Source organism: Stylophora pistillata, chromosome 12 (genome assembly GCF_964205215.1).
Source record: "Stylophora pistillata chromosome 12, jaStyPist1.2, whole genome shotgun sequence".
NCBI classification, from domain to species: domain Eukaryota; kingdom Metazoa; phylum Cnidaria; class Anthozoa; order Scleractinia; family Pocilloporidae; genus Stylophora; species Stylophora pistillata.
In genome coordinates, this window is record NC_142530.1 from 6,164,609 (window position 1) to 6,184,255 (window position 19,647).

Genomic DNA, 19,647 nt, shown 5'->3' on the forward strand with positions numbered 1-19,647 from the left:
CTTTTCTCGTGGAGATAACACAAAACTCAAAATTAGAGAAGAGTCCTTGGGTAAAGAAAAAGAAAAAGAAAGGTCCAAAGAAGAGAGAAATGGCAGCATTTTGTCAAAAAAAAAACAAAACAAAACAAAACAAAGCGACAAAGGTTCTTGGTTTGGCCAGGAGCCGTCGACAAGCTCGGCATCCATTGAAGATCGACAGCATTCGATTATCCTTGGGGTAAAGAGCTGAAAAATTCAAGTCAACACCACAGAAGGTTGTAAACAAGATTCTTCGTTGGAATCTGACGAAACCGATGGAGAAAAAGAAGAATGCGACAGATTTACCCTTTCTGCCGCGGGTTTTCTCTTCGCCGACTTTGTCCATTACTAAACGATCAACAGGGCGAGATAAAAAAAAAAAAAAAAAAAAAAAAAGACTGCTACACGATACTTTTCCCGGGAAAATCTTGATCCATTGTCATTGACGCCAGGTCTCGTCTATCTCATTGGTTTGCGGTTTCAGGAGGCGAGATAATCTCCTGGTGTGGCGCAAGTTGTTTACAAACCTTTGGGAGCTAAAATCTCGCATTTGATTTTGAGAGGAATACATCCACTTTGAACGAATTTATAGGGTATGTAGATTTCACCGATTTTCGTGAAATTTCGCGAAAACATTCCTGTGATGATGACTAACAAAAGTGTGTCAGGAAATTTTGAACTTTTAAATATTTTTTACGTGGTGTCCATTTACGCAAAACGCTTCGCATATTTTTCGCTACCCTAACTTTAGATGCGAATATCCAGACAACCAATCAGAATATCGGAAAAGCCTGACACACCTTTGTTGATTGATGCCTTGTGAATGAGACTAGGCAGCCATTTTTCTCGTGCCGCGGGATCCGATACCCGATAAATTCGATAGAAGAACACTCGGTCGTTTCACGCCTTTCTGGCTCCTGACACTTCCTAAATGAAAAAATCGCCGAAATTATATTTTTATCGTAAATTGCATTTATTAACCTTTGTTTTGATGTCTAGTTTGTTAGGATTTTCTTCCAACTAGCGCGCGTACGAATTTTCTCCCGAAGGACATCCGCGAAGGTAGGAGGTAACCTTAATTTTTGGGCTTTCAGGGTGGGCGCTTATTTGAGGCTGTGCGCTTATGGTAACCCATCCTCCCTGAGGTGATACCGCTGACAAACGCCAAGATGCCCCTTGGCTCGGGATTGAACTATCCCACGCCGGCAAAGGTCCTTGAGGAGAATAGAGCCTTTGTCTTAAAACGAATCAACCGCAATGTCATTCAAATGTTTACTTTGCCATCAAGGTCGTGATTTTACATCTTAGATTTACCGGCTTCGTGCACGCCTTCAGCCTTATCTTTTTCTCCCTTCGATGTGTTTTTAATTTTTAACAAGCACTGCGTGTTCCAACTTGATGTGACAGCTTAGACTTAGTTATGGCTTAAAGAGGAAACCAGCAGCTACAGCCACAATGGTAAGCGTGTGTCGAGAATGGCAGTTGTTTTAGAAGTTGCTTAACGAGAATGTAGTGGAATACATCGCATAAACAATCCATTTCTGTTACATGATGACACATCTATGCTTTTGAAATGCTACCGGTTGCTACGTTGTTTACAAGGCAAGAGTCGAGAGTCGGGTAAGTACGTGACTAAATTCAGCTGAATTTTATAAGTTCACCGTTCAACTTATGTTACAAGTAAGCTAGTGCCACGTATTCTTATTGCAGTATCATAAATGCCAAGCAAGGGTTTTGATTACCCTCCTGTCCAATAGCCAAAGAGGTTTTGAGCGGAATTACGCGAAACAATTCCATGCTTGCATAAATTTGGCCCCAGCGTTTCATTATTCGGCTAAACTTCAGAATTCCCGGCCACTGAAAAATCATTCATCAAATCCTGCTACCGCAGTACCGCAGTCGACATACTTTACCTAATATCTGCATTATATTAAACATCGTAGTTAGTATTGATGTTCGTCTCTCGATACGAACGGATGCCGACGATATTAAACATCACAAAATATACCGCTTGCATATCCTTTACCTAATATCTGCATTATATTAAACGTCGTAGTAAGTGTTGAGGTTCGTCTCTCGATACGAACGGATGCCGACGATATTAAACATCACAAAATATTCCGCTTGCATCATACGAGTTGGTGTTCATCTTGTTCTTCCTTGCTACCGTAGTCCCGCAGTCGATAGAGGTTTCCCGCATGACGTCGCGTTTCCATAGCAACGCATTCACGGCCATCTTGAAGGTCAACTTCTCGCGGAAAACAGAAGACGAACCGAAGGGCTGAAGTAAAGATGGACAATTTTTGCTCTGTTGTCGGTTGTTTCAACCGCTCAAATCGCGACAAGAAGGGATATTATTGTTTCCCAAGTGTTATAGTCCATCAAGGAGAAAAAGCGCTCGATCTTTTCTCTAAAAGACTCAAATCGAAATCCTAAGTAGTCCTTATTAAGCACTGAAGGCTTTCTCAATGTTAAGTCTTGCCAATCAGGACTTATCTGTTGTTCAAAGTGAGTAATGTTTCATTTGTGGCTTTCCTGAAATTGTAGTTTCTGGTATTGTAAACCAGAATAGTTTACATGCAAACTGTTTCTCTGGAGTAAGTTTGACTTTTAAGGTTGTTTGAGATAGATGTGAACATTGAAATTACCAGTTCATCAGAGCATACCCATTGAAGCACTTAAAACTTTCTCGATGGCACATCGAAGGTTGGCAGCTGGCAAAATGGCACATCTTGCCACTCAGTGCTTCTCTGGTGTTCGGAAGTGAGTAATGTTTCATTTGCGGCTTTCCCGAAATTGAACTTTCTAGTATGGGAAACCAGACTAGTTTGCATGCAAACTTTTTCACTGGAATAAGTTTGACTTTTAAGGTTAATTGAGATTGATAAACCTTGAAATTACTGGTTAATTGGAGCATATACCCATGGAAGCACATTGCATTGCAGTGTCGTGGGGACTTGTATACAAGTCAATGCATATTGGAATTACAAATTTATATTGCTTTGGCAGGGAGTGAGCCCTGCCACTCTTGTGTCTGGTTTATTTCATTTTCAGGGGCAGATATTTTTGTACCAGAATATCACCTGTTTTGTTTTGTTTTCTATTTGGGGTTGTGTTTCCATGCATTTCCCATAAATATCAATGCACTGATTGTGTACTTTACTATAAAATTTAATTATTGGGAGTGAATTAACTATTATTGTTATTTGGAGCAGTATTGATGAGTGTGACTTCTATTTTTTAGGGACTGTGTAATTTGGGCACCAGCAAATGGTGATGTAACCCAGTGTTTTCTTAGAGGCAACACACAGACTGCCAAAAATAAAAAATACAAAAAAAACCTACTAGAAGTGCTCCTTCAGCTGTTGCAAAGGGGCTGCTCTTAATGTGACACACATGAATGCAGTGTAGCCCTATTTTTCTAGGTAATTACTGTAAGGGTCCAACTATTTTGTTCTTTGGGGAAGGGGTTGGCAATTCATTTTGGCAAGGATTTTTTCCCTGAACCTCTTGGTGGGTCATTTTGGGTTGTTGTGTAACCAAATGTTTCCTTATAGACCTGGTATATTAAGGGTCTACCCATCAGTGTATTATTACACCCGAGTGATTTCCTAGAGCTGGCTCATCACTTATAGTGACGTATCTGGTCTACAAACATTAATATCAAATTTCTTTTGATGTTCCATCAAATTTTTCCAACCTTTGAACAAAAGAAATCATTGTTTCAAGAGCCAACCATGTGGTAAAGCAATGAGAAAAATTACTATTATCGTTAACGTCGCTGTATCAAGGAAACCCAGTTCAGTTGAAAATATACCCTTTTCGAGGGAGTAAAACCATCAAACATTTTTGGATTGTAGGTTGTCAAAGCGCTTTAAACTTACAATTGATCTTCTAAAGGATTTGCAGCCACTCAGCTAGCATTATTGGGAAGCAATACAAAGTACCTTTTGGCTAGAATTCAAGGCCTAAAATTTCGTTTGCAAAATCTAAAGAGACGAAATTCTTTTTAAACTGTCTTCATATACATCCTAATTTTTTCGTCCAGTGAATTTAGGACTAGATGGTTCACGAGGTCCACGTAAGTTATCGGTGGAAAATCGCTAACATTTGACGATCATTCCTTATTTGCGATCTCAAACGGATCAATGTTGTCTATACAAGCTATTTTTTGCAAATATTTCTCTTTATCGAGCGGATCGAGCGTTGAAACGTAAGTTTTTTTCGCAGACATTGTCAGAATCGCTTGTTAACATTGGAAGACCTGACCTTCAAGATGGTAGCCAACATGGTTGCTACGGCATACGTGACGTCAGCGGGAAACCTCTATTGGCTAATTTTCTTGTATTTCACATCTTTTAAGCTTCCACATAGTTATTACAATGCTTTATTTCAGGATATTTTGAAACACTCATAACCCTCGGGTTAGGGTTTTGGGTTAGGGTTAGGTTTTAGGCTTTTAACGTATTTCTTTATAGGGTTTTAGCGTATGGCAATTTAGTTTAGAGCTCACTTTATTACTTATTCAAGGACTGCGGTACTACGGACCGCGGTAGCAGTTCATTTGAACACCTAGTTTAATACTTATTCATCCACGGCGGGAGTGCGGACCGCGGTAGCACTTGAGTTTAAAAATTACATTACTGCATATTCATCTACTTCAGTAGTGCGGATAGCAGTAGCACTTCATTTTAAAGTTTCATTTCATACATATTCATCCACTTCGGTACTGCGGACCGCGGTAGCACTTCAGTTTAAAAATTAGTTTAATACTTATTCATCCACTGCGGGAGTGTGGACCGCGGTAGCACTTGAGTTTACATATTACTTTACTACTTATTTATCCGCTTCAGTAGTGCGGACCGCGTTATCACTTGACTTCATAAATTAGTTTACTACTTATTTATCGACTTCGGCAGGGCGGACAGCGGTACCACTTCATTCTTTATCTTAGCAAGTACATTTTATTTGTTAGCCGACTTCGGACTGCGGACCACGGGAGCACTCGATTTATAAAGGGCGTGAGTGGCCGGGTATTCTGAAGTTGCTCCCATTATTCAATAACTATTTGCAATCAGGCTTGTTTACTGGAGGTTTGAGATGGATCCAAAAACGAACGCAGCTCCTATAAGGATTTGGGAAATTTTTCTTTATAAAGTTCCCTGTGAAATCTGTCACTACGTTCCGAAAGTAAAGATGACCCATGATCTGACCTTGAACTGAGTTCGCTTGCAAACGAAGATACGTTCTTAATTTACTTTGATTTGGAGTCTGGCGCAGTTAAAACGCCGAATTTTTATAGGACACGAAGAAGCTAATCAACTACTTTAACCAAGTACATCAAAAGATCGATTTTTAACTCTGTCATGTTGGTTCGTTCCGAAGATTACCTTTTTTTTGGATTAAAAATTAAAACTAATTTCAATAAGTAACTGGCGTGACCAAGCAACTATCATTATGCATTGTTTGCGTTATTATTTGTCTCCACATTTCTTATTCAATAAACAATTTAAAAAGAAAGTTCCTAACTGGTTCAAGGTCTTTTCTTGTTATTTCCATAATATTAGGTAAATCTTAGTCAGTAGGGCTCAATGTTTTGACCCTGTGAAAAGGTTATTCACTTGAAAAACGAGTGTAAGGGTGGCCCCTTAATTTTTTTCAACGTGAGAATTAAGTACAGTGATCTACGTATGCTGTTCCTCGGTGAAACCAAAAGTTGACCTTTTCATTTGCCAAATATTGTTTATAAATTATTGTAATTCATTGTGAGGTCCAAACAATGGATGCAAGTTCAGAATCTCAACCACTGAACTTTATCATTTGGTCAGAGCCATTTGAAAGAGAAATTACCCGATGAAGTAAAAGGAAAGAAAAATAGAAATGTAATGCCACATTAGCCATGATGCGTGGAGGTTATGATTTTGATGGATTTTCATTCATTTATGTCATGCATTATGAAGAATTGAAACAGCTCTGAAGGCAGATATGTTTCTGTACTTTCCATTTCGTATTTATTCGCTCAGGAGAAAAGGAACAGAAATTTTAGCAATCTGTAGTAATTTAACCATATTGCATAACCAAGTTATAAAGGAAAAGAGCTTGAATATTAGGCTTGTGGGAGAGGATTTTCAATTTAACACACCAGCCTAGGAGAGTTGGGAGATGATTTGGCTTAGTAAAAAATGCACTACTTTCAAAAACCAGGTAATTGCCAAGTCAATTAGATAGTGGAATTATCACAACCTTGGAAATATGTTAAGAGTTCATTTATAAATTTTAAAATAGGAAGAGCATTGTTTATCCTGAGATCACTCTCTCCGCTGATCGGAAACATTGAAATCAAGGTTAAAATTCAGAAAAGGAGTATTTATGCACCAATTATCAACAGCTATTTTTTTTTATGAAAGGCAAGTAAAGCAAACAGAAGCAACTTCTTGAAATAGTTTCCACTTGATCAAAGTTCAGGGTGATATTTAAAAAATTATACAGCACTCGATGGTTCCTTTTCACTCTCATATAGATTTTTTCCTTATTTAGTGGTACCAGTGACTTGGCTAACATATTCGTTCTTTTGCAGAAATTCGGACAATTCCCCTGGAGCTTTATTTCAAAGGTTTGTATGATTGTCCCCTATTTTTTATCTATAGTTCAACTTGCTTATAATACTAAGACTCATAGTTTTTATTGGAATTAAATTTGCTGCAAATCTAAAGCTATCACCTGTAGAGGATCTGTATACCTTGGCTGGCCCCAAATTAAATGCTTTCTTTTGAGCTTGTTTAGGATATTGCTCTTAGACTTGCTGAGGATACTGGTCTTTGACTCGCTGAGGATACTGGTCTTTGACTCGCTGAGGATACTGGTCTTTGACTCGCTGAGGATACTGGTCTTTGACTCGCTGAGGATACTGGCCTTTGACTCGCTGAGGATACTGGTCTTTGACTCGCTGAGGATACTGGTCTTTGACTCGCTGAGGTTACTGGGCTTTGACTCGCTGAGGATACTGGTCTTTGACTCGCTGAGGATACTGGTCTTTGACTTGCTGAGGATACTGGACTTTGACTCGCTGAGGATACTGGACTTTGACTCGCTGAGGATACTGGTCTTTGACTGGCTGAGGATACTGGGCTTTGACTCGCTGAGGATACTGGTCTTTGACTCGCTGAGGATACTGGACTTTGACTCGCTGAGGATACTGGTCTATGACTCGCTGATGATACTGGGCTTTGACTTGCTGTGGATACTGGACTTTGTAAGTCTGGCTCATTGAGAAGAAGTCTGGTTGACTCGCTGAGAATAATTCTGGTTGGCTCGCTGAGAACAAGTCTGGTTGGCTCGCTGAGATCAAGTCTGGTTGGCTCGCTGAGAATAATTCTGGTTGGCTCGCTGGGAATAAGTCTGGTTGGCTCGCTGAGAATAAGTCTGGTTGGCTTGCTGAGAATAATTCTGGTTGGCTCGCTGAGAATAAGTCTGGTTGGCTCGCTGAGAATAATTCTGGTTGGCTCGCTGAGAATAAGTCTGGTTGGCTCGCTGAGAATAAGTCTGGTTGGCTCGCTGAGAATAATTCTGGTTGGCTCGCTGAGAATAAGTCTGGTTGGCTCACTGAGAATAATTCTGGTTGGCTCGCTGAGAATAAGTCTGGTTGGCTCGCTGAGAATAAGTCTGGTTGGCTCGCTGAGAATAAGTCTGGTTGGCTCACTGAGAATAATTCTGGTTGGCTCGCTGAGAATAATTCTGGTTGGCTCGCTGAGAATAAGTCTAGTTGGCTCGCTGAGAACGAGTCTGGTTGACTCACTGAGATGTTTGGTATTGCTATAATAAAAAATTATTTCAGCCAAAATTTCTCAAATAGGGTTAGTTGTAGTGGGAGTATGTCTTTCTGTCATTAGAAAGACATACTCCCACTTGTTTTTTTCTTCTTTTTTTCCCCAGTACAACTATCTAATGTCAAGTTATGGATCTTTACATTGTAACAATGAAGCTGTGAATGAATAGAGGTGGTAGGTGTGAATGATTAAAATCTTATTGTGGAATTTTAAAGTAACATGCCCCACCTTTCCTCCCCCCCCCCCCCAAAAAAAAAAATTTAAATAACCAGAATACTAAATGCCAAGGAAGGCAAGGTAGTAATATTGTTTATTAAAATATATACCAATACCTAATCTAATTATAGTAATATCATGCATATGCTGCGAGAATTAGGTTTAATATAATTTAATAGGTTTACAACTACACAATTAACATTTGTGGGTAAAACCAATGTTCATAATGTTGATGTCTAGAACCTGTCTATCTAATAACAAAATTAAGAATAAAGAGCAATTCTCCTTTCAACAGAACACTGACAAAATTTTAAACACATAGCTTCCCCAAATCAAAACATAACATTCAAAGCCATTAAAATACTTGACTATTTTCCATCTGCAGTAAGGACCACATTTGGAAGAAGAGGTCCATTTAGTGAGTTGATGATCCTTATTCCAAAAGAAAATAACCCCAGTCTAAATGTTTGCTTTTCAGGTAAGTTGAAAAATTTTGCCAATCAATGACAATTATCAAACCCTCTTAACCCTTTAACTCCCTAGATCTGACTGTTAAATCTCTCCTCTAGCTGATACACATTTCTTTGTAAATCAGTTACAGGAATTTGCCACTTAAGTTTAAGAATTTACATGCTAATTAACTGGGAGTTTAGAAGTTAATAAAAAAATTAATGTATTTCTGAATTAAGGCTGTTGTAGAGTCTCAATCTATATTTTTTCCTTCCTGATGTGCGTCATTGCAAAAAAATGGCTCATACTGATCTACTCTGTGGAGTGAATTGGTTTTTGAGGAGATTGATATAACTTAAAAATGAAAAGTGTAACATTTGAAAGATTGCTACCTTAAAAATGTCTCCTAAAGTTGTCCCAATAGCTGTTAACAGTGTTTGGTTTTACTTATTGAATTAATATTGAACTGGTTACCCAGTTTTTAAACTTATAGTTTTACAATGAGCATCAGACATTTTGTTACACCTAGGAGAATCCCTGAAAGATGTAAGTGATGATCAAATGGAACATACAATTTGTCACTTATGTGAACATTTCTCATCTACTTCTACAAGAGATTGTGAGTAAACCATTGGAGAATATCTATTTTTTCAATTAGTTATAAATATTTTGGATGCAGACATTAGTCACATTAGAGAAAATATTGAGAAAAGGATAAATTTCATGTACAAATACTGCCTTTTCATGTATCATACAAACAAGGCAAAAATGTCGTCATCTTTCATGCATAGAGTCTGGCCATCCATGATAAAATAAAATCTAAAGCAAATATCACATTTCTTTGGAAAACAATAGCATAAAATGCACAAGAAGGCATAAAGAAAACCATAAGAAAGATTTCCTTCATTAATGAATTTTTTCCACAAAATTAATTTTAGCTATAATAATATACATGAAAAAATTTCTCGGTTCTGATTGGTTAAGATGAATGCAGTTTTCAGTTAATTCAGTGCAGAAGAGAGTTAATTCAGTGCAGAAGAGGGCTAATTCAGTGCAAAGAAAGAAACAAACCAGACATTCTGATTGGTCAGAATCATTGGTTAATGTCAATGTCAAGGTCAATGTCAAGGTCAATGTCACTTGCAGAGTTTGAATAAATTATTTTTGCACATGATGCGCGCACTTTCTTCTGCGTAGTTATGAGAAGCTACCTCGTATTTTTTCACGTATATTATTAATAGATAATCACATGATTTTCTCATGCAATTTGGAATAAATAAGCACTTGTAAATTTTTTCAAAGACCACAAACTGCACTCGCCCTACGGGCTCATGCAATTTTGTTAGTCTTTGAAAAAATCTACTCGTGCTTATTTATTCCAAATTGCACTCAAAGTCATGTGATTACCTTTACAAAAATCTGGAACTGTTCTTGTATCAAATTGGATCAACAAAATTCTTAGAGCTGATTGAACTCATGATATTCAACTATTGTTAAAAGGTTAATAAAATTTGTAAACATTTCATTTAAAAAGTCAAGTAGCAGAAAAGTCGGACAAGCATCCAAGGGATCGAAAGAGCAGAAGGCTCCTCGTCACTAGAGAAAGCGAAAAGAGTAAGTAAATTCTTTAAACTACAAATTAAACCAAAATAATTATTGTTTCTGGAACCTTTCATCAAAGTACTAACAAATAATATAAATCCCCGATGTGCAAAATCATGTTCTATGAGTTTCATGTGCTGCAATAACTGGTGAAAACATAACATAACCATGGTGGAAAGGGAGTTGCGTAGCTAGTATAATTGTTGCAGTTCAAATTTCTGCAAAAAGGAATGCAAATTAACTTCATGGTCAATGATTGTTCAGAAAAACCTCCCTACTCTTGGTTTTCTTGTGTTTTTAGTTTTTTTCTTCATCTGGTGGTCATAACTTATGTTGCCAAATTAAAAAAAGCGGGAATTTAATGCCTTGAACAATTGCAACCAAATTAAGGAAGACCTTTGAATAAGAAATTTAATTTGTGGTAAGCTGTATAATGCTGCATGCTTTGGGTGATTGACTTTTGACAATATATCAAAGACCTGATAAATACCATTACTTTGATATCAGGTAACAGCCATGAGAAAAAAATGTCTCACCCAAGAACCTGCTGGGGAATGTTTCCGGATTAAGGTTCTCCATGAAGATGACAGGGAGATAACAAGAAATTTTTTACCAAAGGAACATATCAGGTGAGTTCTGAAACAGTTGAATGATAAGTCATTACAAAAAAAAAAAGGATTAAAGTATAAAGTACCATATGGCATATATATATATATATATATATATAACTAACTGCAGAAAGTACTGTTTCGGCCTTCTGGGCCTCATCAGTGCAGTGCTGATGCTAGGATGGGGGAGAACCGAGATGGTCACCCCAAACGACCCAACCTTTGTGTTATCGTCTAAGCCATGCCAGAGTGTTCAAACTAGAGTAAACTAGCGAGCATGCGCAATTGCAGCAGCAATGACTCATCCTAGATAGAGTGCTCAATTTGGAAATGATATATATAATATTTATTAAAAACTTGATCATTGGATAATGCAATTCAAGACCTTTTATTGGCTTAGCCATTATGGTATATCAGCCAATATACCATAATCTACAAATATGGTTAGCACGTGTCAGCTTAAAATTAAAAGGGAGCTAACAATTTAATGAAATTTGATAATTTGATTTAAGGTTTGTAATAAAACAATTATTCCACTCGCGCTTGTTGGATATGAGACGATTATAGCCAACTCGGCACTACGCGCCCCGTTGGCTATCTATCATCTCATATCCAATGCGCACGCGTGGAATAATTGTTAAATATATATATATATATATATATAAGCAGAAAAGTGATGGTCAAGAGGCCAACTCCAATGTAGCTTTGTTGGTTTATTAGCTCGAAGTTTCGAACATCTCATATAAGCCTGCTCTGTTAAATAGATATGCCTGCACACTATACAACTGTAGTGCATGGCCTTTAATAATTAAGCATCAACATGCTTACATTCTCTCTCATCAATTTGTTTACAGGAGGTGTATGACTGGGTGGGTCAAGAGACTTCCCAAGACTATTTTACATTACATCAACTTGAATCTGGTTTTTTTTCTGATACAAAACTACCCACTGATAATCTCATCCAATCAGAAAAATTGTGCCTGATAACAAGGGTAAGTAACATGTAAAAAGGATCTTGAAAAGGCCATGTAGTAACAGCTAAATTAAAAAAAAATGGTTTATGTCAATTTTACTTCAGAAAAAAAAAGATGAAGCAAATGAAATATTTGGAAAAGATGATGAGGTGAGAATAATGAAAACAGATCATTTGGTCCCTTAGTTTTTTTTTTTTCTTTTTAAAAATCCATCTTATTAATTTTACTTATCTTTCAAAACTCTAGTAGATTTCAGGTGTCTTTCTATGGCAAGTTTGATTCTGATAAATCACTTGATTCCACTATTCCTGGTAAGTAGAGAATTCTCTTTACAGAATTTTAAAAAAATTAAAAATGAAAAAATGAAGCTGAAGTTCCTATTTGTTTCTGTACTTCTAAAGATAGCAAACTTTAAATAAAGTAACAAGAAATCACCTTTATAAAGTTATATTTTTATATACTCATGCATAATACAAATTTAACTGCGAACTGCAAGATGAAAAAAAATCAAGGCCTTTCTCTTTAACTTTAAAGATGACAAGGACTTGGGAGAGCAAAGACACGACATTGAGGAGAGGAAGACTTTAAGTGAGGGTAAGATTTAACAAACAAAATTCATTAAGTTTCATGGCTGAAGAATTTCTCCAGTTTTCTAATTTGCTCAAAGCATTCCAAAATGGGAAATTCAGGCCAATCCCGCATGACGAAAAACCTATAAACAACTGACGACAACAATTTCTTCTTACTATCCTCATAGAACCAGAAATGAAGAAAAAGAAGACCTGAAAGAGAAGAAAGAAGAAAAATAATGAATCTCAGCAAGAAGGAAACGAAAAACCTAGTTAAAGTGTAGATGAAGTTATTAATAAGTGCAAAAATTATCATGTAATGTCTTGTATATTGAAATAGCCTTAACTTTTCTTTTGATACTTGTCAAAAAGTTATCTTTGCAAATTTGATGAGAATAAATGATATAAAGTTTTCCAATATGTATTAGTAGACTGTAATCGGGCCAGATATTTGGTATTATTTGACATTTTCCAGAGGCAAAGAGATCAATGAGCTATAATTATATGCAACTGATAACAAAAATTTTTGTTTTAGTCATCATGGTAATTATGCACTTACCAGCGGCCCTCCCGGGGGGGGAGGGGGGGGGTGGGGAAGAGGGTGACCCTGGGGAACCCCTGGGCATTGCAAAGGCATTTCCTAAACCCCCTAACCAACAATAACATTGTTCAACATAAAGCTACCAATGCCCCTCGCCTGGGGACAAAGAAGTATGCTCTACTAACTCAAACAATGTAATGCTCCAAACGAATGTTATTTGCCACAAACAAAAACTTACTTCAGCTTGTGTTTACTATACAGGGCTCAAAGTTAAAAACATCCTATGTGGCTTTTGGCGGCGACTAACTGGAAAAAGTAGTAGTAGTAGTAGTAGTTTTTTTACATCTGAAGATATCAATGGTAACAACCAGTCCCCATGGTAAGGACCTCTTATTCTCAAGATGGCGGCAATGGTAAAAATCCAGTGGGTGTTTTCCCATGTGAATAGACAAAAGTCTATTCCCCCGTATGACCCCAGGGTCGACCCCCAGGATGGCAGCTGCTAAGTGCATAATTATTAACCTCGTTATCTGTTTGTTAAAAATTCACAAACAATCATTTTATAAATCAAAGATCTCTTGCTAATAATATCCTTACCGAAGCAATCTCATCTCTGTAATAATCTAGAAAAGTTTCCTAAACATAAACATGTCAGAACATTTTTTCATAGCGAATTAGATTTGTCATTTTGATTTGCGTTTATTTTGATGAGATCCCTGAGATAAAAGATAGTTTATGACGAAAAAATTCATTTTAAGAAAGAAATGATCATGTACTTTTAGATCATATATCCTGTGAATACACTCCTCATAAATTACTGGGGCTTTCCGAAGGATACGCCCGAGATAACTTTGGCTTTTTTTTTTGCTGAGAATAAGTCTGGTTGGCTCGCTGAGAATAATTCTGGTTGGCTCGCTGAGAATAAGTCTAGTTAGCTCGCTGAGAACGAGTCTGGTTGACTTGCTGAGATGTTTGGTATAAAAATATTTGGTAATAAAAATTATTTCAGCCAACATTTCTGAAATAGGGTTAGTTGTAGTGGGAGTATGTCTCTCTGTCATTAGAAAGACATACTCCCACTTGTTTTTTCCTCTTTTTTTTCCCCAGTACAACTGTCTAATGGCAAGTGATGGATGTTTACATTGTAACAATGAAGCTGTGAATGAATAGGGGTGGTAGGTGTGAATTATGTAAATCTTATTGTGGAATCTTAAAGTAACATGCCCCACCTTTCCTCCAAAAAAAATAAAAATAACCAGAATACTAAATGCCAAGTTGTCAACCCTTTCTCTTACAACTTAGTTGATTTCTGGTACTTAATTTAGTTCATAACTTCCTTTCCTTTTTTTTTTAATTCTCTTCCTTGCCATGGTCATAATCACTGCAATTTCTGGGTTTACCTTATTTATCATTTTTGGCCTAGAGTTCCTTCTTGTCTCTTGGAAGTCAAATCATCCATCTAGAAGGCCTTTTTTAGTTGAAGAGTGTTTCATCTACCTTTTACCCATGCCTGTCATCTTAAATTGACTTTCACTCAAAATTCACACCTAACTTTTTGTATTTGTTTCTCTTCAACAGTTGATGACTGGGATGGGAATTCACAGAAATGCAAACCAATGATATTTATCATGTGTTAAATAAATTAATCTTGAATATTAATAAAAATCATCAAAATATACTGGCTGACTTATGCAAAATAGTTATGGTAGCATGGGAAAAAATAGGGAGATAAAGAGAACCATCTGAATTAAATTAAATAAGTTTAGATCCTAAAAGTGATTACAGTGAAGGAAAAATGTCTGATTCAGTTAATAGCAAATCAGTTCTTGAAAATCTTGTAAGAAATAATAAAGAATGCACAGGGTTTTCATAAAAGGTTTTCAGTTTTTTGTATGACATGTATTTTTAACCCACAAAAAGGTCAAAATAGGTGTATTGCCTCTTGGTATCTAATGAAAGTCAAATCCCTCTAATTGAATATACTAAAACTGTAATTAGTACTACTTCTCTTGTTGTGGCCATCAATGATATTCAATATTCAGATATTTTTCTATTAAAAACAATATGAACTATTGAAAAGTAATATTGCTTCAATCAACTGATTTGTGAAAACTCCCCTTGGGTGAACATTTTGCAACAAACTTTGACTCGATATCAATAATAGGTAAAAATTCCCTTCTCGTTGCAGTTAAAGGCAAGTACATTACCTACTCATAGTTCATAAAAGCCTTGAAAGTATTCGAAGATGCTTGAATTCAAAAATAACAAATTCAAGGTCTTGAAAGTACTTGAATTTGAGGACTAGAGCTTGATTTTTGCAACGCTTTTTCTTTAGCAATTTTCGAGTAAAAAATTGCAGTACTTTAATAGAAAAGCTGAGAAATAATGTTAAATAATTTTAAAATTTCTTATGCAAACCTTTCCAAAAAAGGTCCTTCAATTTATCTAAAACTTGGCAAAGTCATTGAAAAGCCCTTCAATTTCAACCTCTGGCATCTGTAGGAACCTACTCCTATTATATTTTTTTCATTATTGTCTAGTACCATAACATTCATTACACTCTAGCAGGCAAAAATAAAAACAAGTAGACTTATCCATGATTGGAAATGACAAACTTGCGTAACGACAGCACAAATGGCAATAGGGCAGTCTCCTAAAGATAACTCCAGATGTGCGATAGAGAAAGCCCAAGTTCAAGCAGCTATGCGTCTGCTTGAAGGGAAAAAAAGTCTAAAACAGCAAACTATGATGAAATATTCCTTGCATAATGAATATGAAGTTTCAGCATTTAATTTTTATTTATCAAAATGTACATCTTTCATGGTTTTAATTTCTGGTTTCCCTCTTGTTGTGGAAAAATGAAGTAACCTTAGTAATGGGATAGGATCCGATTCAAGTTTTGAACTTAATTCGACACAAATATCCAGTGCTACTTTATCTGCTGAAATTTATGCCAGAAGCTCTATAAAAATATCGGTTTAGGCCTTCCCTGCACTTTGTAATCCCAAGAAAAAGAAAATAGAGATTACCTTAACATATTGCAGCAAAATCCCACCTTATCTTGAACCTAAAACTTTGCCCTGGAAAAAAAAAACTATACTTCTGCGCATGCGCCAAGAGCAAAGTTTGGCACACGAGCCTTCTTTCGCAAAACGACTCTCGTTTTGTCAAACGAGTCTCGTTTTGTCAAACGAGTCTCGTTTCTAAAAACGAGTCTCGTTTCTAAAAACGAGTCTCGTTTCTAAAAACGAGTCTCGTTTCTACAAACGAGTCTCGTTTCTACAAACGAGTCTCGTTTCTATAAACGAGTCTCGTTTCTATTCACAAACGAGTCACGCTTTAAATCGTTTATCGAGTGACTTATAAATCGTGACGATTTAAAATCGACTCGTTGCCCAGAAACTGTGAGTGATCCGAGTGATCCAGGGATTTATTGATTGATTGATTGAGTGAGTGAGTGAATGAGTGAATGAGTAAGTGAGGGATTGATTGAGTGAATGAGTGAGTGAGTGAGTGAGTGAATGAGTGAGTGAGTGAGTGAGTGAGTGAATGAGTGAGTGAGTAAGTGAGGGATTGATTGAGTGAATGAGTGAGTGAGTGAATGAATGAGTGAGTGAGTAAGTGAGAGAGAGTAACAATAGAATTCCGATCTTGACCCCTTTTTGACGGGATGTTTCTAGGCGCTACCTACTCTTTGTTTCGGAGTACTACAGAAAAAAATAAACATCACAAAATAATTTCGAGAATTGTTTTTCAGAGGGGAAACATTTTACCGTTTTAGTCAGCGAATTATGCCCAGTAGATCGAAAGATATAATTATTTCAGTTCTTGCCGTGACACTAACGACAGATAATAAACATCTCAAAATAAATTCACAATAGCGCCTCCGGGGGCACATAATCGATTCGCAGGAATATCGAAAGCTAGCCGAAAGCTTCCTTTTTAGGTAAGCTTTTCCGGTCAAAAAGTTTTAATTATGATGGTTCCTTCTCCCATATTAAAACGCAAGATTAAGAAGACATGAATTGTGCCAATTGACGAATTTTAGTGTGCTGCTAAAGTTGCCAACATTTGCATAGCGATCTACCACACATTGATATAGAATAATCTGTTCAAAGATAATTTAGAACAACCGTGGCTAATGAAGTCACAATGTTGCCTTTTTTGGTAGGCGCCCGGAAATTTTGCTGCTTAGTGAGCAATACAATTAGTTTTCAACAGCCCCCTTTTTTGTTGATTTGACTGTTACTTGCTTTCAGTTAGTGGTCTTTTAAATAATGAAAAGGCTGTACAGAGTTAACATGAAGTAATCGTGATAAAGTGGTAAAATGTGATGGGGAGTTTTTTCAATGAATTAAAAACTTGCAACTATGTGGCTACCACTACTTATTTGCATGTTAAAACTTAAGAAACATAGTGCTCGTAACTTAATTCGCATCAGCTTGATATACTGTAAAGACTATATCGTTCTAGCTACTTGACAAATGTTTTCCACCCAGGAAAGTGTCTCTCTTGCTTCCACTCTTATACTTGAGTGGACGAAGTTTGGAAACAAACATATGACGAAGGAGTGTGTTTAATAATTTGATGTAAATAAATTGAAAACTTCATGTTTCATGTGATGCATTAAGTACTACGCTGGGAGCATTTCTTGAGTATTCAAAATTCTCAGAAAATGAACAATAGGGATATTTAAAATTCGCTGTACAATTCTAATGAGTATTCAAAATTCTCGGAAAATGAACAATGGTCCGTTCAAGGTAAAAACATGCGATAGCTTTTCTCTCAATAAAAATGTTTAGTTCATAAACAAATCTTAATTAAAAAAATAAAAATGTAACGTGTGAGTCCGTTCCCTAACAGTCACGAAAGTGTTTGACTTTAAATTTCATACAAAATTCGCAAGTGAGGAAAATAATAACAACGATACATCAACGCAAGTCAATGGCATGATTCCAAGAGAAATAATCAAATCACCCGTTTCATACATTAAAAAATTCTCAGAAAAAAATCGAGCGATAAGATTATTCAAAAACGCAGCACCATGCTCATGAACATCACAATTCTCGGGTAAAAAATAAACCATAGAGCAGACAAATCGGGGAAAATACGAAATGACAGCAGGCGTTGTAACCTAGGTAGTCTCATTATTATCTGTCCATCAAATTTTAATCAAGTCATAGCATCGTTACATTTTTTGGGATCAAAGTCAATGACCTGTCTGTCAAAATTGTTACCGATTTTTTTCTGAGTTATGACATGTGTCAATCAATGATAGGCCAATGGAAAACTAGCAATGGGTGTATAAGAGTGGCTACGAGTCGGAATGGTATGATCATACATGGGACAAAAGTGATGATGAAGAAAGTTCAGTTTCATCCAATCATGTAAACTGTAATTAGTACTACTTCTCTTGTTGTGGCCATCAACGATATTCAATATTCAGATATTTTTCTATTAAAAACAATATGAACTATTGAAAAGTAATATTGCTTCAATCAACTGATTTGTGAAAACTCCCCTTGGGTGAACATTTTGCAACAAACTTTGACTCGATATCAATAATAGGTAAAAAATTCCCTTCTCATTGCAGTTAAAGGCACGTACATTACCTACTCATAGTTCATAAAAGCCTTGAAAGTATTCGAAGATGCTTGAATTCAAAAATAACAAATTCAAGGTCTTGAAAGTACTTGAATTTGAGGACTAGAGCTTGATTTTTGCAACGCTTTTTCTTTAGCAATTTTCGAGTAAAAAATTGCAGTACTTTAATAGAAAAGCTGAGAGATAATGTTAAATAATTTTAAAATTTCTTATGCAAACCTTTCCAAAAAAGGTCCTTCAATTTATCTAAAACTTGGCAAAGTCATTGAAAAACCCTTCAATTTCAACCTTTGGCATCTGTAGGAACCTACTCCTATTATTTTGATTATTGTCTAGTACCATAACAACATTCATTACACTCTAGCAGGCAAAAATAAAAACAAGTAGACTTATTCATGATTGGAAATGACAAAATTGGGCAACGAAAGCACAAATGGCAATAGGGCAGTCTCCTAAAGATAACTCCAAATGTGCGATAGAGAAAGCCCAAGTTCAAGCAGCTGTGCGTCTGCTTGAAGGGAAAAAAAAGTCTAAAACAGCAAAACATGATGAAATATTCCTTGCATAATGAATATGAAGTTTCAGCATTTAATTTTTATTTATCAAAATGTACATCTTTCATGGTTTTAATTTCTGGTTTCCCTCTTGTTGTGGAAAAATGAAGTAACCTTAGTAATGGGATAGGATCCGATTCAAGCTTTGAACTTAATTCGACACAAATATCCAGTGCTACTTTATCTGCTGAAATTTATGCCAGAAGCTCTATAAAAATATCGGTTTAGGCCTTCCCTGCACTTTGTAATCCCAAGAAAAAGAAAATAGAGATTACCTTAACATATTGCAGCAAAATCCCACCTTATCTTGAACCTAAAACTTTACCCTGGAAAAAAAAAACTATACTTCGGCGCATGCGCCAAGAGCAAAGTTTGGCACACGAGCCTTCTTTCGCAAAACGACTCTCGTTTTGTCAAACGAGTCTCGTTTCTAAAAACGAGTCTCGTTTCTACAAACGAGTCTCGTTTCTACAAACGAGTCTCGTTTCTATAAACGAGTCTCGTTTCTATTCACAAACAAACGAGTCTCGCTTTAAATCGTTTATCGAGTGACTTATAAATCGTGACGATTTAAAATCGACTCGTTGCCCAGAAACTGTGAGTGATCCCTTACTCATTCACTCCTTGCGACAACATATGTGGCTTCGCCTCCTGCCACAAAAGGAAAGGATAGAGGAGACAGTCA

At 36.4% G+C, this 19,647-nt stretch overlaps 1 long non-coding RNA gene and 1 pseudogene across 3 annotated transcripts; both read left to right on the forward strand.

Annotated features, from left to right (window-relative positions):
* Positions 1 to 1,457: 1,457 nt before the first annotated feature.
* On the forward strand, positions 1,458 to 9,993 carry LOC148718555 (uncharacterized). Of its 2 annotated transcripts, none has more exons than XR_015993945.1 (6): positions 1,458 to 1,638; positions 6,596 to 6,631; positions 7,951 to 8,018; positions 8,446 to 8,538; positions 9,022 to 9,129; positions 9,505 to 9,993. It is a non-coding gene; the product is annotated as an uncharacterized LOC148718555 (long non-coding RNA). The 2 variants fall into 2 exon arrangements; XR_015993946.1 differs by having other exon boundaries at positions 1,461 to 1,638; positions 9,040 to 9,129; positions 9,505 to 9,673.
* On the forward strand, positions 9,620 to 14,482 carry LOC148718556 (uncharacterized; annotated as a pseudogene). The gene is made up of 9 exons (XR_015994135.1): positions 9,620 to 9,627; positions 10,070 to 10,124; positions 10,620 to 10,741; positions 11,575 to 11,712; positions 11,800 to 11,843; positions 11,941 to 12,005; positions 12,229 to 12,288; positions 13,066 to 13,979; positions 14,383 to 14,482. The product of XR_015994135.1 is annotated as an uncharacterized LOC148718556 (transcript).
* Positions 14,483 to 19,647: the final 5,165 nt, after the last annotated feature.